The sequence below is a fragment of the Marmota monax genome, unplaced genomic scaffold, assembly GCF_021218885.2.
Source record: "Marmota monax isolate L192 unplaced genomic scaffold, Marmota_monax_Labrador192_F-V1.1 WCK01_AAM20220418_F8-fsc00088, whole genome shotgun sequence".
NCBI classification, from domain to species: Eukaryota; Metazoa; Chordata; class Mammalia; order Rodentia; family Sciuridae; genus Marmota; species Marmota monax.
The window spans coordinates 4879184-4904654 of record NW_026694492.1 but is presented as its reverse complement, the minus strand read 5'-3'; positions in this window follow the sequence as shown (position 1 = coordinate 4904654).

Here is a 25471-nt window from a genome sequence, read left to right as displayed (position 1 = left end):
GTTGAAATTAGTCAGTAGTAATAGTTGGACAGCACACTAAATACATTAAAACCACTGAATTGTATAATTTTTTTTCTAATACTGGGGATTGATATCACGGCCTCAGGCACACTAGGTGAGTCCTGTACCACTGAGCTAGATTCTCAAGCCCTTTTTATTTTATTTTGATGGGGGGGGGGTTCCACTAATTGCCCAGGTTGACCTCAACTTTGCCTCCTGCCTCAGCCTCCCAAGCAGCTAAGACTACAGGTGTGTACCACCATGCCTGGCCAAATTGTACCCTTTAGATGGTCAATCTTATGGTTGATGAATAATATCTCAATAAAATTATTATTAAACCAGCAAAGAAACAAACAAAACAAAAGACCCTTTTAAAACAAATAGTTATTTCTATATTGTACATCATGGGTGCTGGTGCACCTCCATACACATAAATACAAATAAATAGGCACTTTCTACAGCATAGCTCTTAGAGTATGGAGCTGGAGGCAAACTTGCTGTGTTTTTTGGTATCCACAAAACACAAGATACTAATGAGTAGATTGGATAATGAGTAGATTGGAACATTTGGCTCCTTTTGTTATAATTCCTTTGACACTTCTGCTAAACAATACTTGCTCCAGGGCAAGTGTCAAGGTTCAGTACTTTTAGTTTCTAAAGGCCTCATATCTGTTCCGTATGTGTCCCAGTTCCATGTGTGTATATGCATTTGCTGTGGAGCTGTGCTTATATGCTTTCACAGAATCACTTCACAAGGAAACACTTGAGCAGTGATCATCTCTAGGGAGTAGGATCATTTAACATGCTGTTATTGGGAAAATTGAAGCCTCCTTCCTAACTGGGCATCCTCTGTGAACAGTCATGGCGCTTCCCATATGGGTGGCACACTTAGCTTTGGCTGTCTTTGGCTGTCCTTGAACTTTTTCTATAGGTCATCATTAGATCAAACAATAAGTCCTTAAGCAGACGTGTAAGCACACTAGGATAATAAAACCCAACTCATTTATCATATACATCTTCATTCCTGACTCACAGAAATGGCCTCGTGTGTACAGGCTTTCTTTAACACTCCCTGCTTTGATAAGTCATGTGACTCCACATTTGGTAGATGTAACCAAAGGATAATGTCTTTGTAGATAATGAAGAACTTGACATATTCCATTACCTGTTCGTAGCTGATGTTTGCAAAGAAACTTCAAGGAAACAGACCATTTGGGCATCTGGTTAGGGAGTGTCATAGGATTTCACATGTTGTAGATCTGTCTTGCAGGACTGCTGTTAGAGAGGGCTTCCTAGAAGGAATGATGGCAGAAGGCAGCTTTAAAGGAGCATCTAGGGAGGCAGGACAACAAGGAAGGACACTTCAGGAATAAGGAACTTCATATGCATGTAGAAAAGCTCAGAGGCTGTTCATCATCACTAGCAATTAGAGAAATGCAAATCAAAACCACTCTAAGATTTCATCTTACTCCAGTCAGAATGGCAGCTATTATGAAGACAAACAACAATAAGTGTTGGCGAGGATGTGGGGAAAAAGGTACACTCATACACTGCTGGTGGGACTGCAAATTGGTGCAGCCAGTATGGAAAGCAGTATGGAGATTTCTTGGAAAATTGGGACTGGAACCACCATTTGACCCAGCTATCCCACTGCTTGATCTATACCCAAAGGACTTAAAAACAGCATACTACAGGGACATAGCCACATCAGTGTTTATAGCAGCACAATTCACAATAGCTAAACTGTGGAATCAACCTAGATGCCCTTCAATAGATGAATGGATTTTAAAAATGTGATACACACACACACACACACACACACACACACACACACACTGGAATATTACTGGGCAATAAAAGAAAATAAAATCATGGTATTTGGAGGTAAGTGGATGTAGTTAGAGAAGATAATGCTAAGTGAAGTTAGCCAATCCCCCCAAAACAAATGCCAAATGTTTTCTTTGATATAAGGAGGCTGATTTGTAGTGGGATAGGGAGAGGGAGCATGGGAGGAATAGATGAACTCTAGATAGGGCAGAGGGGTTGCCTCTAAATTAAGTGACTTTGGAGGTAATCATGCCTCAGATTCATTGGGTTGATCCCCCCTTCCTATTCACAATCATATTTCCTTGATACCTGCATCACCTAAGATGGAAGCGTATTGTAAGAACAAAACAATTGAAAGCAATTAAAAGAGTCAGTCGGTATTTAAAACACATTAGCCTGCTGTTTTTATTGTCAGGCCTCCAATCAATGTCTCCTCTGTAAACCAGTCAAATTCACAGCAGGACCACCAACTACCCTACATTTCCCATGAGTGTTTCTATGATGGATTGTATGTCCTGAGAAATGGAGAGATGCTCTCCTCAAGGCTATTTTAAGAATTGTTCTTATAACATGGTTCATCAGGTATTAAACTAGGTAGAATAAATATAAGAAATTTTTCTTGCATGGAGTTTTTTCTCTCCTGGCTGTCAGCTTGGTGAAGAACATCATAAATCACCCTGACAGCTAGTGGCTGGTCCAGAGTCCTTCTGCCAAAGTAGAGAGCTAGAAATTTATTTGAAATTTGCAAAATATTATGTCATTTCTATTCCTTGCAGTAATTGTACCCAGCCTTGCTAATGATATATACCCAAAGAATCAGTGGGAAAGCAAAGAAGATCAAGGTGCTGTTGATAAGGACACAGACTCCTTTTTCTGAATGTGATTGATCTAGGAAAGTTAGTGAGTGGAATAGGAGGTGCCAACATGATCAAAGAACAGACTAATAATCAAAATGACCAAAATAGTCCCCACTAAATGGAAATGATATAATACATCACAGAATATTTCACATGCCCACAACTTTTATGATTCTAATATCAAATCTGCATTAAATATTGTTTCCCTGTGATACAAAAATAAAAACAGAGACTACCCAAATTCCTACAGGCAAAGAATAAAATGTCAGAATTCTCCTCTACTCCTATCTCTACTTTTGGGGCCACATCATAGCTATTTCTTCCTTGATTTGTGTGCTAAAAGAATACTTTTATCAGAGTTTGTTCACTGCTCTTTTTGCAGAGTGTGAATGTTATAGTCCTCATTGCATTTAAATACTAACAACAGCTCACATTTACTGAGAACTTGTGACATACCAACTTCTGTCTTAAGGTCTTTATGTCAAATGTAAGAGGTACATACTATTATAATTCTCATACTATGGATGATAAATCCAAGACATTAGGGATTTTAGGAACTTTGCCAGGTCATGTGTATGGTAGATAGTGGAGGTGATAGATGTCAGCTCCTGTGATAAATGTTCTTTACATGGATTATTGCATTTCATTTTTATCATAATCCATATTCAAGCCCTGTTAATTATGAACACCCTCCCTCATTTTTATAGATGCAAAAGATATGGTTTTTAGAGATATGTAATACAGCCAGAATCAAGTTATTTATTAAAATAAAATAAGTTTCTGTTCATGTAGACCTAATAATGATACCCAAAGAAGAAGCTATACAGTGTATTTAGAACATTGGGGGCATTTCAACATAATGAATGACTTCTGCCATTGGATTCCACACATTTAATTTCTCAAGGATTTCTTTGAAATTTAATTTGTTTTGGAAGGCACATTTTTGTGAAGTATATGTAATTCTTTGATAACTTTCTATTTGGATCATCCTTGATACATGCATTAGTTTTATAAACTTCAGTTGCCTTGTGGTTTAAAAACGAGGCCCTTCATAAAGAAGAATTAAATTATGACATTTAGCAGTAAATGGATGGAACCGGAAATTATCATGCTAAGTGAAATAAGCCAATCCCAAAAGATCAAAGACCAGTGATTTCTCTGATATATGGATGCAGATTCACAATGGGTCGGGGTGGGGGGTTCACTGGATTGGATAGTGGAAGGGAGGGAGATGAGAATAGGAAAGACAATAGACTGAATTGGACATAACTTTCCTATGTTCACATATGAATACACGACCAGTGTAACTCCACATCATGTACAACCACAAGAATGGGAAGTTATACTCCATGTTTGTATGATATGTCAAAATACATTCTACTGTCATGTATAACTAAAAAAAAAGAATAAATGGATTAATTTTTAAAATAATGAGACCCTTATAGATGACCAGTCCTAACTTTGTTGCTCCAATATCAAGTAGATTCTTGACACATAGTACATTTGCTATGTACTTCTAATATGCAGACAGCTAGTTATTATTCAGTCTACTATGGAGTTTAAAAACAGTCATACATTTAAGAATTGTGTTTATAATATAAACAGATTTTACAAAGCTTGGAAACACACATATAAAATAACATATTTAAAGTCTGCAATTAACTACAAGTGAAATAATAAACAAGATTAATATTGAAGATAAAAGCAAATTATGAAATGTTTATACTAAAAGGAGAAAGAGAAATGAAACACAAATATCAGAAATTGTTCATCCATTTACCACATATTTGTTGATGGCCTCCAATGAGACAAACACTTTTACAGTAGCAAACATACAAATATAAACAACCCTTGACAACGGATTGGATTTCTTTATAAAAAACAGTATTCGTGTTTTAATAAAATATAAATTCAGAGATTCCACCAAAGACACAAACAAAACAAAGTCACTTGGAAACATTGAAAAAAATTGCAAAGCTTCTTGCAGAAGCCAGGAAAAAGAAAATCAGTGTGGAAATGTCAATATTAGATAAAGTAGTAAAGTCACTGAATAGGAATGATAGGGTAAATTTGTACTGGGAAAAAAGTGACAACTTATAAAGCAGGTGCATGAACAATAAACCATTATATGTCAAATAATACCTTATCAGGAAACATAAGTGAAACACAGCTGTATGCTACCACTTTACCACCAACACCAATTAGACACAGCTATCAGAGGGAAATCTGCCCCTGGGAATGACCAGAAAGTGCAGAAGCTTGTGTTACAGAATCACGCCCATGTTCTGTACCATTAGTAAAACCCAGGAAGAACTACAACATTCATTCTTGCCTAAAACAGACTTCCTGACTACCCCCAATCTCAATTTGAACACACAGTAGTACAAAGAATCTTTTCCCTTTCCCAAATAGGCTCCATGAAAGAACAGTCTTGAAGAAGTCTAAATTACAGGAGTGAACATTCCTCTAACCATCACCAAGCAGGAGGAAGGTAACACAAAGAAAAAGATACACTAAACACTACACAGAACTTACAACTGAAGAAACAAAGATAATAAAATAATGAAGGACTTTACTAAAACCAAAATAAATACATAGTTGGCCCTCCATATTTAGGGGTCCCATGTACATAGATTCAACCACAGATTGAAAATATTTTTTAAAAATTGCATTTGTACTAAATGTGAAATAATTATGACATGAATAATTACTAAACATGAATAATTACAAGACTTTATTTATCTTATAATTATTCACTAAACAATATAGTATAACATCTATTTTAAAAGCCTTTACCTTGTATCAGATATGTTAAGTAATTTAGAGATGATTTAAAGTGTACAGGAAGATGTGCATTTGTTCTGTGCAAATACTAGACCATTTTATATAAGGGACTTGAGCATTTGTGGATTTGATATCTGCTGGAACTAATCCCTTATGCATATCAAGGGAAAACTGCATGTATTATCCTCAGAAGGATACAAGAAAGAATCATATCTATAAGAAATAAACATCCACATGACATGGGAATTAGATCAATTATTGAAATTTAAACTCAGTCTATGGACAGATGAGAACAAGATATGCTGCTGAGGATGAATTGGAGAGCTAGAAAAACCAAAATGAAAACTTCTTTAAACATGGTCTAAGGAAAAAATAGAGCCAGAATAATTAAGAGACATGCATAATATATACAGAAGTTTCAAGATTTATCTAATTATAAATCTAGACAGAGTGAAAAGGAGCATCTCTTCAGTAAATAAAAATGATCATTTCCAGGAACCAAAGGAAGACGTGTCTTCTTATACTGAAAGTTTCCACCAAATGTTGAGCATAATGAATTAAAAAAGAAAGAAAACTCACAAATGTAGTCCCAATGTAGTGAGTTCAGTACAATAAAGAGTCTAAAAACCTTCTCCAGGAGAGAAATACCAATTACCCACAGCACATCAAGAATCTGATTTTCTTCTCAATACCAGATACCAAAAGGAAGCAGGGAGAAGTTCTTCCAGAACAGCAGAAGAGAGACATCCAAAAGTCCACTCATCTATAAAGGCAATGAAAACCCTGGGAAAACCTGATAGCTTCAGAACTCCATAGATTTACAAATATTTGCATCATTGAGGATCCCTAATTAATTTTAATTTTAATTTTTAAATATGTTCTAATTAATTATACATGACAGTATAATGCAGTTTGACACACTGACACATTATATACAAATGGAGCACAAGTTCTCATTTCTTTGGCTGTACAATGTGCAGAGTCACATGGGTCATATAATGATACAGGTATATAGGGTAAAAATGTCCATCCTAAACAAGGTAGAATGCAATGGTCATCATTACCCTAAGACATGTATGAAGACACGAAGGATGTGACTCTACTTTGTGTACAACTAGAGATAGAAAAAATTGTGCTCTATATGTGTAATATGGATTGTAATGTATTCTGTTGTCATATATAACAAATTAATTTTTTTAAAAAATTTAATTTAAAAGAAAAAAATTTTTTTATCTCAGTCCACTGTCCTTCCCACTCCCCCACCCCCTCTCTTCCCTCAATCCCCTCTGCTGAATTCAAAGTTCTCTCATTCTTCCAGCCTCCATTATGGATCAGCATCTGCTTATCAGAGAAGACATTCAGCCTTTGGTTTGGGGGTTTGGCTTATTTCGCTTAGCATGATATTCTCCAGCTCCATCCATTTACCAGCCAATGCCATAATTTCATTTTTCTTTAAGACTGAATCACATTCCATTGTGTATGTATACTATATTTTATTTTTCCATTCATCTGTTGAAGGGCATCTAAGTTGGTTCCATCATTTAATTATTGTTAATTAAGCTGCTATAAACACTGATGTGGCTGCATCACTGTTATATGCTGATTTGAAGTCCTTTGCATATAAACCAAGGATTTTATTCCAAGTTTTCTGAGGAATCAAGGAGCACAAATTTTTAAAAGTGGCTGAATCTCAGTAATAGCAGTGTGTTAGTTTTCCTATTGCTGATGTACCAAAGTACCACAAGTTAAATGGTTTTAAACAATCCAATTTTAATTTCTCACAGTTCTGTCGATTTAAAGTCTGACATCAGACTAAAACCAAGAAGTGAATAGGATTGCTTTCCTTTCTGGGAAACTCTTAGGAAGAATCTATTTCTTTGCTCCCCTTTAGCTTCTAGAAGTTGCCTGCATTCCTTGGCTCATGGTTCCCTGTTTCATCTTCAAATCCCCTCAGAATACATCTCTCTGACTCTACTTCTTTAGTCATATCTCTCTCTGATGACAGCTGAGAAAAAAAAAAAATCTCTGCTTTCAGGGACTCACATGATTAGACTTGGCCCCGTAGATAACCCAGGATAATTTCCCATCTCCACCTTTATAATTGAATCAAATCTGTAAAGTCTCCTTTGCCATGTAAGATAATATTCGCAGAATCCAGGGGTTTGTCATAGACATTTTTGAAATCACATTATTTTGTCTAACACAAACAGTGATTATTGTGCTTTTATCTTGCCCTTTTCTCATCTTCTCCACAGCTCCATAGTAGCCTTGGAAAGGAAGAGCTTCATACCCTTCTAGCTGTGAAAACCACCAACTGAGCAGTACTGAAGGTGGGGAGGAGAGGCTCAGAGCTTCCCACAAAGCCCATAACCTTATAAGTGTTACTTACTACTTGGCCTGTCCAGCAGCCCCTTGACTGGGGGGAGGGTACCATTCTTATGATTTGTCTTCATTTGACTTTGAACTCCCTCAGGGAGAACTCTGTCCCCAAGGTGCTTGTCAAAAACAAGCATCTGCCTGAGAAGGCTGGGACAAATAAAAGGTGACTAAAAAATGAAAGAAAAGTCTGGGGAGTGAGATTTTTGAAAAGTTTGAACATATTCAATCTAGAAAGCCATACACATGTACAGGGCTTTGCTTGTGCCCAAGGAAAATCTGAGAAGACTCCCATATCTCACCTCAAGGGTTCTACAAAAGCAGGAAATGAAGGCTAAGACAGAGTTATAAACTGTCAAAGATTTGTGTGCCCTGATGCACAAATGCAGAATCCATGGGCAAAGAGTGGGAGAATTTTTGGAACTAATTTTTGGACTTCAGCGGCTAGACATAACAAAAATATATAGAACTTAAAAAATTAATCCAGAAAAAGTTGCTAAAGAATCAAGCAGTCATTAAAGCAATAAACCCTGGAGAGGAAGGTGTAGTTTCCAGTGTCCATTTGAATTATTTAAAGTGTCCATTCTTAAAAGTGATATCAGCAAGAAGACAGCACTCATGTATTCCTTCAAAGAATCATAAATTTGAACAACTTCACATGAGCTAAGGAATCCAAGTGAGAGCAGCTGAATGGAACATAGCGATTAAAAAAAAAAAAGATGCACTGAAGAGTTTAGGAAGAATATTACTGCACATGACTGTGTCATTCCTCTTATAAGCCCAGTGATGAGATGTTTCAACACAGACCCATAATAAATATAATGCATCACATTAACAGGGTGAAGGATAAAAATTATTTTATTGTCTCGGTAGATGTGCAGAAAGGTTTTAGAATATCAACATTCTTTTATCACAAAACTATCAATAAACCTGGATGGATGGAATGTATCTCAACATCATAAACATATACAACAAGCCCATAGCTAATGTCATCTTCAACAGTGAAAAGTTAAAAGCTTTTCCACTAAGATCAGAAATAGGACAAAGATGCATGCTCTTGACACTTATGTTCAAGAGAGTCCTAGGTGGGGCAATTAAACCAGAAAAAGAAAATCAGAAAGGAGAAACACAAATTATCTGTTTGCACATGACACGATCACATCTGTAGAATACCCAAAGATTCCACCAAAAATACATGAACTCAATAAAGTTTCAGGATACAAAATCAACATATAAAAATAAATTTTGTTTCTATATACTAGTAACTAACTCTCTTTAAAGAATATAAAAAAACAATTCCACTTATATAACATTCACAAAATACATAGTCAGGCATAAATTTAACCAAAGAGTAAAAAGATAGGCACACTGAAAGCTATTAAACATTGATAAAAGAAATAAAAACCCACAAATGAGTAGATTGCCTTTGTTTTGAGGTGGGAAAAATTAAGATTATTAAAATAGTCATGCTTCACAAAGTCATCTATGGATTCAATGCAATTTCTTTCAAAAATTCTATTAATGGTTTTCACACAAATAGAAAAGAATACTAAAAATTCATATGGAAACACAAAAGACCACACCTAGCTAAAGTAATCTTGAACAAAGCTGGAAGCATCACACTACCTAATTTCAAAATACACTAGAAAGCTATAAAAAAAAAGCGAACAAACATCATTCTGGCATAAAAACAGACATACACCAATGAAACAGAATAAAGATCCCTAAAATAAAGGCATACATTTATTGTCAATTGATATTCAACAAAGATGCTGAGAAGACACACTGGAGAAAGAATAATCTGTTCAATAAATGGTGCTGAGAAAACTGCATATCTATACTCAGAAGAATGGAATTTGGCCCTATATAATAGCATATAAAAAGTCAACTCAAATAGACTAAAAACTACTTAGACCTGAAATTATAAAAAATACCAGAAGAAACGATGGGGAAATCTCCTTGACCTTAGTCTGGGCAATGATTGCTTAGACATGACTTCACATGATAAGCAACAAAAGCAAGAAGAGGCAAGTGAGATGAATTGAACTGAAAACCGTCCGCACACTGAAAGAAGCAACCGACACAGGGAAGAGACCACCCTGGGAATGGGAAAAATATTTTCAAAGCATACATTTGATAACATTCACCATCCAAGTATATAAAGAAATCAAGCAACTCAATAGCATGCACACAAATAACCAAATTATGAAAAGAACAAAGGCCTTGGATTTCTCAAAAGAAGACCCTGGATTGGTGAATAGGCCTATGGAAAAAAGAAAAAGCTTGACATCACTAATCATCAGGGAAATGCAAAGGAAAAGCACAATGAGGTATCACCTCTGACTTGTTAGAATGGCTATTATAAAAAAAGACAAAACGTAACAAAAGTTGGTAAAGATACAGAGAAAGGGGGACCCTTAGGACACCGTTGGTGAGATTGTACATTGGTACAACCACTGTGAAAACAGCATGGAGCTTCCTCAAAAAAATTAAAAATAAAACCACTGCATGAACCAGGCACCTCACTTTGGGGAGTATATTTAAAGGAATTAAATCCATATGTTGAAGTGATATCACAATAGCCAAGGTATGGAATCAACCTGTTATGGTTTAGCTGTCAGGTGTCCCCCAAAAGCTCATTTGTGAGACAATTCAAGAAAATTTAGAGGTGACATGATTGGGTTATGAGACCCTTAACCTAGTCAGTACATTAATCCTCTATTAGAGATGAAGTGGGTGGCAGCTGTAGGCAGATAGGGTGTGGATGGAGGAGGTGGGTCACAGAGGGCGTGCCTTTGGGGTTTATGTTCTGTTTCTGGAAAGTACAGGTCTCCCTCTGCAGCTTGTCCTGAGCTGCTCCTCCTCCATGCCCTTCTGTCATGATGTTCTGCCTCGTCTTGGTCCCAGAGCCATCGAGTCTGGCTTCTATGAATTAAAACATTTGAAACCATGAGCACAAAATAAAATATTTCCTCTTTTAAAATTGTTCTTGTTAGATCCTTTTGTCACAACAACAAAAAGACTGACTAAAACACAACTTAAGTGTCTATCATTGGGTAAACAGATAAAGAAGATGTAACTCTTTCATTAATATATAAGGTGACTATTCTGGAGTGCAAGTGTATAGCACAATGACTTTAGCTAATAATACTGCATTGCATAGTTAAAACTTGCTAAAAAGATTACATCCTAAATATTCTCACCACACATACACACACATAAATAATATATGATAATTGATATATTAATTAACTTGATTGTTATGATTTTATAGTATATGCATACATCAAAACCTCATGTTATATACTAAATATATAGAATTCTTACTTGTCAATTATACTTCAATAAAATCTGGAATTAAAAAAATTTAAGTCCAGGTGTTGTGGCACACACTTGTATAAGTTCAGGTGCTGTGGCACACACTTGTAATTCCAGAAGCTTGGGAGGCTAAGGCAGGGGGATCACAAGTTCAACCAGCCTCAGCAATTTAGTGAGGCCCTAATCAACTTAGCAAGATTATATCTCAAAAGTTAAAAAAGGAGAGGGGACTGGGAATGTAGCTCAAAATTTAAAAAGGAACGCTGGGGTTTAATCCCTAGTACTTAAATAGATAAAATAAAATAAATATGTGTTCATTTTCCAGCAAAAGAAAAAATAAGGCACACAAAGAAATAGGAAAAAAAAACCCACAAGAATATATCTCATCAAGCACTGAGTATAAACAATGATACAGAAATTATTTTTAAAAAGAAATAGAAACAATACAGTTTACAAGTACATTAATTAAAGGGAAAACTGAGTTATTAGAAGAAAGAATCACCATGTCTGAAGATAGGTCAACTGAGTATATTCAGCTTAAAGAACCAAAAAACATGAAAAAAAATGAATAGGACCTCAGAGCTCCCTGGGACACCATCAAGCACACCAACCCCATGTGGTGGGAATCCTCAAAAGAGAAAGAAAAAAGACAATGGGGGGGCGGGGACAGATATGAAGGAATTGAGGCCCAAAAGTTTCCTCTTTCTGTGCAACACAGTAATCTACACATTCAATTTCACCAAACCCAGAAAAGGATGAATCCAAAGAGACTGACAGGTAGACAATGCAGAGTCAAACCATCAAAAGATGGAGACAGAATATCTTAAAGAAAACGTGAGAAGACCAACTCATCAGGGATGTGAGGTCCTCTCTGAGATTCATGGCTGAGTCCTGAGCTAAGTTTTGTATACAAGTGGATCCAAGTAAGTATTAATCTGAACTATACTAAGATGTTCATTGTAATCCCTAGGAGTATCACTAAAAATAAATTTAAAATATATACCAAAAAATAAGAGAATTAATATAGAAAATATATATTTAGCTCAATAATGAAACAGATGTAAAAAGAAGTTAAACACATAGAAAACAAATAGGAAAATTAGTAGATATAAAACCTTCCTTACCAATATTTATATTAAATGTAATTCACTTAAATTTTCATTAAAATACTTATGAAGATATTTGCATTACTAGAAGTCAATTCTTTGGGGAACACTTCTCACCAGCCCAATAGGGCCTATGAATTTGGAATGATACTTTGTCTCTTGAAGCAAAACTAATTGCTCAGGAAGGAAGATTTTGGTCTTTCTACAAAGTACCCTTTCAAGTTAGACAACCAGGATTTATTTAAACCAGTCATTCTCACTCTCTTCAATGGACAGTGCCTCTTCTTTCTTCCTTCCTTTTGTGTGTGTGTGTGTGTGTGTGTGTGGTCTGAGTGTGTGTGTGCTGGGAATCAAACCCAGGCCCTCAGGAAGGCTCTGCAAGCACTCTAACGCTGAACATACACCCCCAACCCAGACAGTGTCTTTTGAAGTCATCAAAATTTCTTCACTGTTATCTTTCATGCTGTATCCTCGTGAAGGCTATAGGTTTGAGAAGACAGTCAAGCAGGAAGTAAAGGAGGACTGACACATGGGTGTGACCTTGGGAGGTGTGACCCTAGGCCTAGGGTGTGGCATCTGTAGCTGGAGGTAGTTGGGTCAACAGAAGAACCATGCATCCTGGCACTGTAACACAGTAGGCAATTGTTCTTTGTGACAACTGCGCCCTCTTTTATTTTTGAAGAATTACCTTTTCAGTATCATGTGAGTCTTGGACATTCAGTAAGGGCACCCAGTCACTCACTCTTTCTTGGAGTTGAATCCTCCTGTGGGCAGAGTCCCTAAGGCTAGCATTGGGAGCTGCTGCAATGTCTCCATATTGGCCTGGTTCCTGGCTTTTTAGAACCTGGTTCTCCTTCCTGGTTTTATATTTAGTTAAATATTGGGCATTTTGTTCATCGTGGATTTCTTAATGTTAATTTTGTTGTTGTTTGTTTTAATCAGGGAGGAATAGAGGAATTCTAGATAGGGCAGAGAGGTTGGGGTTATTAATGATGGTGGAATGTGAGGATAATTATTACCCAAAGTACATGTATGAAGACACGAATTGGTGTGAATATACTGTGTATACAACCAGAGATATGAAAAATTGTGCTCTAAATATGTAATAAGAATTGTGATGCATTCTTCAGTTGTATATAAATAAAAAAGAAAGAAACATTGTTTATCTCAACTACTGAGCTTTTGGCACCCTTTAAATTTACCATCTGAGAAAACTCTCACCTTGCCATCATCCTGATCCTTTCTCTAGCTTTTGAGCCCATAAACGAAATTTTCTGCCTTAAAGAATCAGAATTTAGAATATGACAAAGCTGGCTTATTCAAGGAAATAGCATTAAAAATCTAATGTGACAATAAATAAATATGATTGTCGCCTATTTGGGAATCTTAAGATGAAACCTACAAAATGTGATAAGCTCTCTTTGTAAGGCAGCTGGTCCCAAAATATTAAAAAATCAATACCTCTAAAAAGAAACTTTAAATATCCAAATAAGATGTAATAAAAAGAGTATTCCACTTACTTAAATATATATATATATATTTATATAAAATCTATATGAACCTAGAAATTAAAATAGCAAAGACTATTCAGGTCCTACATAAGGGAAATTGTAAAACTTTATTGAGGAATAATATAGTCCTAAATAGATGGGAAGACAAATCATGTTCCTGCATTGGAGCAGGTAATTTTATATTTAATGTTATCAAATGTTAGTTTTTCCAAAAACTTTTTTCATTTTATGCAGTTCTAATTAAAATATCTTAGGATATTTTAATTGAACAACTTATCCAAAAGTACATCTGAAAAATTAAACTTATTATAGCCAGGAAGCTTTTAAAGAATGACCTGCCCTGTCAGATTATAGAGTAATTTCAACACTATAAAATTTAAGCATGTTTAAAAATGCAGCTTTAGGTCTGAATAGATAGATCCATGAAAATTTAGTCTAGAATTAACATAAGTAGAGATTTAAGAAATTAGTGTAAATTAATTAAGGAATTTCAATTTAGCTAGGAATAGTCGATTATTTGATAAATAATATTGGGACAATTAAGTAGCCATTTAAAAGAAAAATAAAATTAGAATCCAGGTCACCCAGGAACCAAATTCATCCCAAATTGATTAATGGGTTAAATATTAATGTTCATAGACACATAAAAACACACATGCATTGGTGACTAATCTAAGCAAGGGCTGTTCTCTCTAAATAAGAAAATAGAATCAGATAATTATGGAAAACATTGGTAGGTGTAACTACATGAAAATAGAAAATATCAATTAGCTAATTAGCTAAAAATGATGTGAAATACCAAATAATCCATTAAACAGAGGGAGAGAATGGAAACATTTGATGAAGCTATCTTCTTGTTAACTTCGATATACTCAACCCAAACAGTTTTAGGGTTTTTTTTCTAACAAACTTTAAATAACAGATAATAAGTAGAAAATAATTTACATTTAAATATCTGCCTAACAGAAAAAAGAAGGACTTGAATAAAAGTAGAATATCTTTAAAGGAGTAGTGTCTTCTAATTGTGTCATATCAAAAAATTGAACGAATATTTACATTATGATTTCTCCACCCATAACTCAACATTGACAGAGTTTTAGAGTTTAAAAATGTTATAAAGAGTTTTAAATTGTTATAATCTCAGCAGATGTACATGATGAATTTTCACAACAATTTCTAGCAAGAACTTTCATTGTGCAAAGAAAAATTCATTAAAATGAATAAATAGTGTAATAACAAATGTTAATTTTCCCAGTAACTATTCTCTTCATTTTCCATAATAGGAGAACTTTTAGCCTGGTGCAAGGCTCAAACCCACACTCATTTCTCAGTGGAAAGCCACATTTTTTTTCTCCTCCCTTGCACAGAGGTGTTCCCATGAAATCAAATTTTACTCAGTGGGATTGAGTGTGAGTGATGGTTGTAACTTCTGGGTGGTGCCCTTAAAAAAGGAATTTGTCCTTCACTTCTGTACCTCTTCCTTTCTGGTATTGAATGGTTGTTGGAATGGCCATGTGAGGGCATGAGATAAACACTGTGTGTTTTCTAGGGCACAGCAACAAGGTGGAATGGCAGAGCCTCTGTTAACGATAGAGGTTAACCACTGAGCCACCCTGTACCGCTTCCTTGCATACTTTAATATAAATGAGCCACTATTATGTGGGGGTCTCTCTATTGTGGCAGTTAAGCCAACTAGACTGTTCATTCACTGAAATGGACAGCTAGGCACTTGGTAGGAAAAACTTGGATATTTTGCTTCATACTAAATTTCACAATGACTGAAAGTTTAAATATTTTAAATGCGAAATATTTAAATCTATAATATTAATGTTATCAAATGTTAGTTAGTTAGAAAACTGAGAAAAATACCAAGACAAAAGTACATCTTAAAAATTAAACTTATTATAGCCAGGAAGCTTTTCTAAATGAAAATTAGAACAAATATTACCACATGAAAATGAATGACCTCCTAACACGGAAGAACAATAAGACAATGTTAGCAGAGAAGAAAGCATCAGTGAGGAAATATTTGCAAAGTAGGTAAGCTTAATATATGTAATATATAAAAATACAAAATAAAATAAACCTAACTTAAAATTAAGGAATGAATATGAAAAAGCAATTCAAAGAAGAAACACACATGGAAATAAACATCAGAAAATATATTCCACTTCACCCATAATTAGAGGAATACAAATTAAAATAGCATTGAGATTGTATTATTCACCAGATTGGCAAATATTTTAAATTTTCATAACATCCAGTGTGAAAAAAAAAACAGAATTTTTCATTCACTGCTAATAGGAGTGTAAATTGGTACAGCCTCATTTCAAGGGCAACTTGGCAGGAACCATCAAACTTAAAGTATGAATACCCTTTCATTCATGTTCCAGGAGCTTATCCTAGAGAAATGGCAGCAAATAAGCACAAAAATATTTTCACAAATTTATTTTGGCATCATTTTTTATCACAGTAAAATTTTTAAATTGACCTAAATATACCCCTGGAGGGGAATTTACTGGCATGAAAAAAAATATTTCTTTCCACCCATTTTTTTTAAAAAAATGAGAGTATGGCCGGGTTCTATGCATTTAAAAACAGTAAATAATACAAAATGGTGATAGTAGAGGATAGAGGATAGGAAAGGTAGCAGAATACAACAGTGACTAATAGGGCATTATGTAAAAATGTGGATGTGTAACCGATGTGATTCTGCAATCTGTATTTGGGGTAAAATTGGGAGTTCATAACCAACTTGAATCTAATGTATGAAATATGATATGTCAAGAGCTTTATAATGTTTTGAACAACCAATAAAAAAATAAATTAAAAAAAAATACAAAATGGTAATATTAATGAAAGAGTGAATATATTCTGTGATCCACCACATTCTTTGGTGATGAAATTGATTGGCCCACATTAATTAATTAATTAGTTAATTGATTCAAATTTCTAATTTGAATTAAGTCACAATTTAAAATGCCATCAGAAATTTTAGGAACCTAAAATAATTCTAAGGTTCACCTGAAATGTACACAGAAATAACGGTTAAGTAAATTGTAGTACCTTTTCTCAGTGCCCTAGGCAGGTATGATCAGTAATACTTATGCAGAATTCATGCTAAAAAGGTAAATTCTTATATACAATATTAAATTTAAGAACACTGGAAGAACCTTCAATATATGATATTAAAGATTTTGTACAGTCTCAACTATGTACAAAAAATATACATAAAGACTGAGAACAAAGACACCAAAACATAGTGATTTTATATGAATGATGAGTTTTGGGTGGTTCACCCTTTTTTTTTTAACTTTCTTTTATATTTTTCAAACTTTCTTCAATTAACGTCTATGAAAACAAAACTTTATTTTACAAAACTGTTTGGAAAAGCTTGATGGCACATTCTGCAACATAAGCTGCCCATGCACAAGGCTCTGGGGATCCTAATTAGAAAATGATGAGTTAATTAAAGTTGTGTGCTTAGTCTCTATGGCAAGGATTTCCTTTAATCCAACAGTGGTTTTTCTCTCCATTTGCAGAATGTGGTTTCTGGATGAAAAACTGAGAACAGACTGACCCTCTGGCCACAGATACTCACGTCAGCAAAGCACAGTTGCAGGTGCATGCTGTTTGGTTCCGTTTGCCAAGTCAAAATAGTTGTGCTTCCTACCGTGTCGAGAGTTTCCAACTTGAGACGGGGCAAGAGAAACTCTAAACAGTTTGCCCTTTGCAGATGTATTGAAATATTACTGAAATTTGCTGCTTTTCTCTGATGTCTTTTTTCCCCCCTGCTTTTATCACTACCCTGAAAATAAACAAGGAGGGAAAGGCTGGCATACCAAGTGTGCTCTCAGTTACTGAGCTAAAGGATGTTTTCCTGACGAGTGCTGGAGTTCTAGTGCTCCTGGCTTGACATGAGAGCAAATAGAGAGAAATATAAAAGCCAGGCTTTTTCCTTCCACACCACAACTTTATTATAGAGGAGTAAGTATGGTCAGAAAACCAGGAAAAGCTGCCATACAGGAAGTAGTGCCTCCCTCTCAACAGGAAGCTCGGAGAGGGTGGGATGTACATAATCCCATCTCAGCTACTCCCTGGCTTCACACAACCACTTTGTTCTATAGCTCAGTTACCTCTCTCCCCATCCTCACCAAGGTGTTTGAGCTTTAATTAGTTACCACTAATTAGGCCACAAAGCTGAAAAGCACTATCATATATGGTAGTATATTATCTCCTGCTGGGGCTTCTACTCAGCATAGAACACATCTTGGGACTTTCTCCTCATTGTCACAGTTTTCGCTCTCATTTTGGTATCTCCACCCTACCCCACAATCATAAGCCCCTTCACTCTCCCTGCTCTGTGGCTTTGTCACCAATTTAGAATGGGAAGAGTCTGGGTCTTAGAGGTAAGCAAGAGTATCTAAAGCATTCCAAAATCATATGGGGAAAAGAATTCTAAATGGGTACATCTTGTGGTCTTGAGGTTTAGCCCTCAATTAACTTTCTCAACAGTTTATTTTTATCCGTTCTTGGAGTGGAGGGACCAATTTTGGAGCAGAAAGGGCCCCGGGGAAAACCTCTCACTAACAATCAGTCTCAAGGACTCACCTAGTCAAAGAGACATCGCAAGATAACCTGGTCCTGGTTTTTCTCAAGCACCCAGACCTGATTTATTGTAGTAAACAAAAATTTGTGGCAGAAATGACTTTGACAGTAAAAAAGAGAAAGTTAAGGAAGAAAAGAGATTTTTCTTTTGGAACGCCTGCTAAGCCCATGGGCAAGTACAAATGCAGATGCCCAAGATTTAAAGCACACCTTGGTCAGGAGGTAAAAGCAAGAACAGCCATGTCCCATGTTCACTGAATTAGGGGGAGCTGTGTATGCAGTACCTGTGCATTTCTTATTCCTGCTTCAAAGCTTATAAAAGAGTTTTCATAACAGAGGGCTGTGATTCCAGTGTCACATTGCTGGTTCCTGGTCTGGATGTTGGTAACACTGAAAGACCCTCCACACCAAAATAATAACAAATTTGGCCAGCTTCAAGAACCACAGTTCCTGTGCACCACCAAGTAGTTCTTTGGACACAGCACAATATATGAAATTCTGCATTAGCACTGTACAGTGGAACTTAGAACACTCCCAAGACACAGTTCTAAGAAATTCTTTAATTCATTCCACAGTCAGATTGGCAGCCTCTCTGTGAACTGAGGTGGGAGTGCAAACTAACCAGTAATCCAGACCCTGGGGAAACAGGAAGCTGGTGCATTGGTCTTGGGACTGATACAGGGCTAGATGCTGGGGATATAGAACAAGTGAAAAAATGGATGTAGGCTCTTGCTTTCAAATAATTTAAAATCATGTTTAAAAAGGTATGCTTCACAAATAAAATTAAATATGTGTTATAAATGATGTGTGACTAAGAAATAATGCTAATTGTGTAACTCAAGTTGGAAGAGCTATAGAAAGTAGGTCACTACACTGTTTCCATTGTGCCCCTGAAGATGATTATTATAATGATGATTATGATAAACACACACATACACACTATTCATTTATTAGCTACATTAACTGTCAGTGATAATTCTATGAGGCAGCTATTAGAATCCCCATTTTGCTGGTAAAAAAGGAGATCCACAGGGAAGTTAAATAATGCCCCTCCAGCTAGCAGGCAGCAATTCAGAGTTTGAACCTAAGTAACCTAGCTTCCGGGACTGTATTCACAACCTCAAGACCTCAATGCTATGCTCTCTTGGAACCTGAGGTTGGAATGATATAAGCTTCAAGGTCATGGGCTGCACATCATCATGGCTGCAAGGTGCATGCAAATGTCAAAGATGACAATGACATTTATTTTTCTTTTTTTCTCCACTTTTAAAATATTGAGATATTATGCACATACCACAAAATTTACCCTTTGGAAGTATCTATCAAACTCAGAGTTCTCAAATATCTTTAAAAGTTTTTTTTAACTATAACAATCATCCAATCCCAGAATGTTTTTTGTCACCCTCCCCCATTAAAACCTATTCTTCCCCCATTTTCCCATCTCCTCCAGCCCTAGGCAACCACTAATCTACTCCCTTCCTCTACAGTTTTGCCTACTCTGGATATTTCATGTAAGTGGAATCATACAAAGTGTTACCTTGTGTGTCTGGCTTATCTCACTTAGGCTAACGTTCTCAAGGTTCATTCATGTCGTAGAACGTATCAGCACTTCTTTCATTTTTTACTACCAAATAACAATCCATTGTGTAGGGGTATCACACTGTGTTTATCCAGTCATCCATTGTTGGACATTTGGTTGGTTACCCTTTGGGGCTATTATGAATATTTGTGTACAAGTTTTTGCATAAACATATGTGTTCAATTCTCTTGGGTACATACCTAGAAGTGGAGTTGCTAGTGCATATGCTAACTCAGTTTAACTTTTACAGGGAAAGCAATATTTTAAAAGGGAACTTTTAATATGTTCAAATTCACTTTTCATAAATATGTTTCCCAAACCTTGATATACTTTATAATTATTGTCACAACAACTTCCTAAACACCACACAAATGCTTGCAGTGCACTGGTACAAAGAAAGGGCCCCTGAGAGAAAAAGAATAGTCAAGGAAAAGAGTTCCTATGTAGTCTGTTAATTTCTCAACGGAAGAGTAGCGTGTAGATCCAACAGAATTGAGCAAAAACAGCTGCTTGTTGTGCTCTTTCTGTGGTGAGGAATACCAAAGAGGATGCAATGTCAGAACCGACTTGTTGTTAGATAGCTTTGTTAAAAGCCACTGTGGATTCCACACCACCCCAAGGAGTTACGCCTTCCAATCATTTACCTTGATTTAAATTGAAGAAAACAGAGGGTCCAAAGGATTGCAGAGGCCTGAAGTTTTTGCACTGTCAGAATGGTTTTTCCCATCGTTCGTGTTCAAAGGTGGTTTCCTTTCCCCAGACTAGCTTGGATATTTTCATGCTGGAAGTTTTATTATAAAAATGTAACTGGTGGCCCCCTCCATCTTCCTTCATTCAAATGGCAAGCTGGATTGTCTCTCTTTCAAAGACAATCTCATTGTTTCATCAACTGAACAAGCTGAGCATGGTGGGAGGAAGCGGGCATCTGATGGACACACAGGACGGTGAGGATGACAGTCCCTCTCTCTTTAAATACAGTCCATCAAAAGAATAAGCTCATGAATACCTCTTGGTGCATTTATCCTTCTGGGATGAGAGGGGCTAAAATCGACCATTGTCAGATTATTATTTGTTTTCAGCAAACTCTGCTGCTACCAGAAATCTGCATCACATGCTCTGAGAGAAGAGAAGATTCTTTCTGCAATATGTTTTCCTTATTAGCTGTCTGCCAGGACTATTACAGAGAGCGAAAACGGAAAACTTCAATCTGCGACCATATGTCCAATGTATGTCCCCCTCTTTGGCTCTGAGGGAATATTCTCTTTTTAATTTCCAAACTGGATGACTTTGATTAATTTTCTTGACCATCAGTACCATAGTTTATGAATCCACAAAGTCATATAAAGTATCTGCCTTGGAAATGAGAAGCTCGATGGTTTAATGGGTGAGATTTTGGCTTTGAAGTTGAAGAAAACTGGATCTGGCAACTGACTGCCACTCAGTAGCTGCATTCATGCATATACATGCACAAGTGAGTGTGCATCTACCTGCCTACCGTCTATTTATCAATGGTCTTCTACTGTCTGTCTATGTGTTTGTTTCGGAAAGTCACAACCTCTCTGAATCTGGAATAAATGGAATCCATTAAACTCTATAACAGTGACTGACATCTCTTCAGTACTTAGTAAATAATTCTTTATTTTTATTATCTTATCACTGTGTGATGAGGACCTGGACAAGTTGCTAAGGTAACACAGAGGAGGAATCAGATGATCATCTTTCTTCCTTTTCCTGGCCTTTTGCTTTCTTTTCACTTCTTCTCCAGAGAGAAGCTTTTCTGCCTACTCAGCTGCAGACACAGGTTCTCAGCATCGTCACTGCTCTCCTCTCACGGACCTGATCTGATTTCAACAGCTCTCTGGCTCCACAGCTCGCGCCCCCACCCTGGCCTGCGTGGATGAGAGGGAAGCACAGCTGTGGGAGGCCGCATCCACTCGGGGGCTATTCTCCGCGGTGGAGAACAGGCCTCTTTGTCTCTCGCCCCTGGCAGTAGGCATTAGCTCTGTGGGCTCACCATCTCCCACTGCCGGCTCAGCCCCTGGCACTGGAGTGCTGGGGGGAGCCCGCATTAGCTCAGGGTCTGCAGCGGAGCCGCAGTTGCAGTTCATCTGATGGATTGGCTCCTGAGCGCTGGAAAGCCCAACAAGCTCAGCGGCTCTTTATGACATCTGGCACAGACAGCAACTCCCTTCCAGCTCTGCTCATGGAGCTGGGCTCTGTCCTGCCTTAAAACCTGCCCCAGCGCCTCAATTACCTTCTGCCCCTCTTCATGCCCTGCCAATTCCTCTTTGCTGGAATCTGAGTGAATCGGCTGCATCTGCCACGGCTGAGAAGCATTTGCGAGGACTTATGGGCCTCTTCCTGGAAGGCGAAGATGGCACTTGGAACTGGGCCGGTGGAAGCATCATTCAGATACTGTTCATTACAGGTAAGAGGAAGAAGATGGAGAAATCATCCTCCAAGTCCAATATTTCTGGAAAACGGGACAGAGCTGTCTGCCCTCTGTGACTTAGGCTGGGCCAGTGTCCAAATCAAAAGACCACAGGGTGCCTCTGAAGGAGAGTTGTTCTCAATCTCCCCCGAAGGAGAATGCAGCATGCTCAGGGGGCCACCACCATTGCTGTCTTGTGGGCTCAGATGACCTCGCCCAGGAAAGGGCAATTTTCTCATTTTCAGATTTGAATTCAGAGTGCTGCTAAGGGAAGCCACCCCTTCAGGCTATTCGAACCACCTCAAGTGGAATGTGATAAAAATAAACTGTGAACTTGCAAAGGGAAGAGAAGCTGGTAGAGATGTTTACCTCAAGCTCGAGAGAAGTTCTGGAAGAAGGCGTTTTAGAGTTTGCTCAGCTCTCTTTCTTTAAGCTCTTGTTTCTCTGTGGGTTTGCTGTGTGCTTACCCAGACACATCATGCAACAGCCTTATAACTAGAGAAGTCTCTGGCCTCACAAGAAGAAGGAAATCTCCCTGGAAATAATCTCCAAAGGTTTGGCCAGGAGCAGGAAATGGGAGTCAAAGGGCACATCTGTAGCAATATTTCGTCTTGCTCACACTAAGACGGTCTTCTTCCTCTCCTCCTCTTTGATGATATAGGAAGTACACACACACCAGGCTCCACTTCTTCACATGCCAAAATGAAATTATCTAAATGAGACCGTGTCTATGGAAAGAGATAACCTTAATGGTAAAAAGGTGCATGCTCATTTCCAAACAACATACAGTGCACAGAAATCTCTGGACACCTGAGCCATGAGATATGGAAGGAGATAGAAATCATAGTGGCCAAGGAATCAGTTTTGAACATCTCTCAATAGCATTTCTCGATGGATGCCCCACTCCTCCACTTCTCTGGAAATCAACTCACTCCCTATCCAAGTTATGTTCTGGAAATGGAAACACCTTATAAGATGTGACAGATATTTTGGCTAGGTCACCAGCAAAAGATCATCCACAACAAAGACTTAAAATGCCTTGTCATTATGATTCCACAGAACAAAAATTAAAGATGGTAACCAGAGCACTTTGTTGCTCCCTGTCTAGGGTGAACAGGATCTCTATGGTGCTGGCCTGTCCGTTTTCTCAAGTGACGTTAGATCCAAATGGAAGCATTGAGGTTGTCTTTAAAAATTAAGAAGAAATTACAAATGAGGTCTTGAGAGAAAAAAAAAAGGGTAGGTAGGGGGTAGTTGCAGAAATTCAGTTCAACATGTGTTCTAGGGACATGCAACTCAAAATGATGGCATTATCCCTGGCCTCAAGACATAAACAATCCTATAGTTAACAAAGTAAGCGTGGCACACACAAGGGTCTGAACAACGCAGAACAGTACTAAAAGATGGGGTCAGGGAAGACAACTCAGAGGAGGTGACCTCATTAAAGCAGGAATAACTGTTATTCTCATTTAAAGATTCAATGATTTCCCTAAGATAACACAGCTATGGAAGGCATGGTCAACGTGTTCCAAATTGTAACCTAGTTCTCTGCCACTGCATTGCTGCTTCCCAAGGTGTGGACTAGGGTGGGGGTAAAGGACAATCAAGCAGGGTTTCTCAGGGTTGGACAGGGGCAGTTAGGGCTCCTGCTTTCAGAGGAGAAAAATGTCAACCTTTATATCCTTATCACAAGTAAGAGAAAGTTTAAAATCCCAACAGGACAGTTTGCATGTTAATACTGAGGGTAGTCACCTACACAGCACAAACACACACAATCAAACTTCTTGCTAAAATGTTTTTAATTCGGAGACAGACGGTCTTTATTCTACTATACTTGACAGATTTTTAAATAAGATATATCAAACATTCTATAAATGTTAACTATATTAAATAATGCCATTACAAGAATATGGTATTGTTTCCTAAGCAGGAAACATTCAAAGAGGCAAAGCACAGAGGATGACACACTCACTGTGGATTCAAAGGATTCATGGGAAGAAACCTGGAACTCAGAAGTGGACACTACACCAGCTTAACGATTGTACCTCCTTTAAGGGTTATGTATGGGCTAGAAGGGTCAAGAGCAAACTCTCTACTTTCTTCCTAACTCCTGTGTACTTGACATTTATCAACCAACCAGGACAGACATCCAGCAGTATGGACAAGCATGGACAAGAAAGTGTGCTCTGGAGTCAGAATGTCTGAGTTCAAATCCTGGCTGTGCCACTTAGCAACTGTGTAACTTGAGAAATTTTCCTACACATTCTGCACTTCCATATTCCTATATACAAAATGAGAATAATAACAGTACCTTACTTGATAAGGAATGAGAGTTAAATTGAATAATTTAATAAGTTAAATTTAATGTATGAAAGGCAGCTCTGCAGCCATTCCTTTCTTGCTATAAATTCTAAGTAGTCATTATAATTAGTGTTATTATTAATATAAGCTAAGCAATAAAGCACAATTCCTGCTCACAGTCTAATAGGGGTAAAAGAGTTATGGAGATAAGTGTCAGGGTGGCACAGATAAGGGTGAGGTGGAAGATACCTTCTGGAAGAGCTAATAGACACATTGAGTTTTTAAGCAATTAGTGTATAAGGGGGGCATTCTAGAGATAGTATACTGTTAAAAAGCAAGGAGACACAGATCGCATGGTGCATTTGGCAGATGATAGTAATTAAATATGGCGGGAGAGAAGAAAGGGAGGGAGGTGATTTGGAGGGGTAGGCAGGAATCAGATCACCTAAATGCCAGGTCACAGTCCAGATCACATGCTGCATACAGAAAGGACTCAAAGATGAATTCCAAGAAGAGAAAGACATAATAAGACCTCGATTCTTACAAGGTTGCTGAAACAAGGGGGAAGATGGATTGAAAGGAGTTGAGATTATTGATGGGGAGATTAATTGCAGGAACTTTTTAGGAATTCAGACAAGAAAGAATGAATAAAATGGGGTATTAGATATGTAGCAAAAAATATGAAATGAAATAGAAGCATAAGATCTTGCTGATTAAATGGGGCGTGAAGGCAAGGAGTGGTTAGAAAATATTGCATAAATTTTGGGTTCGGG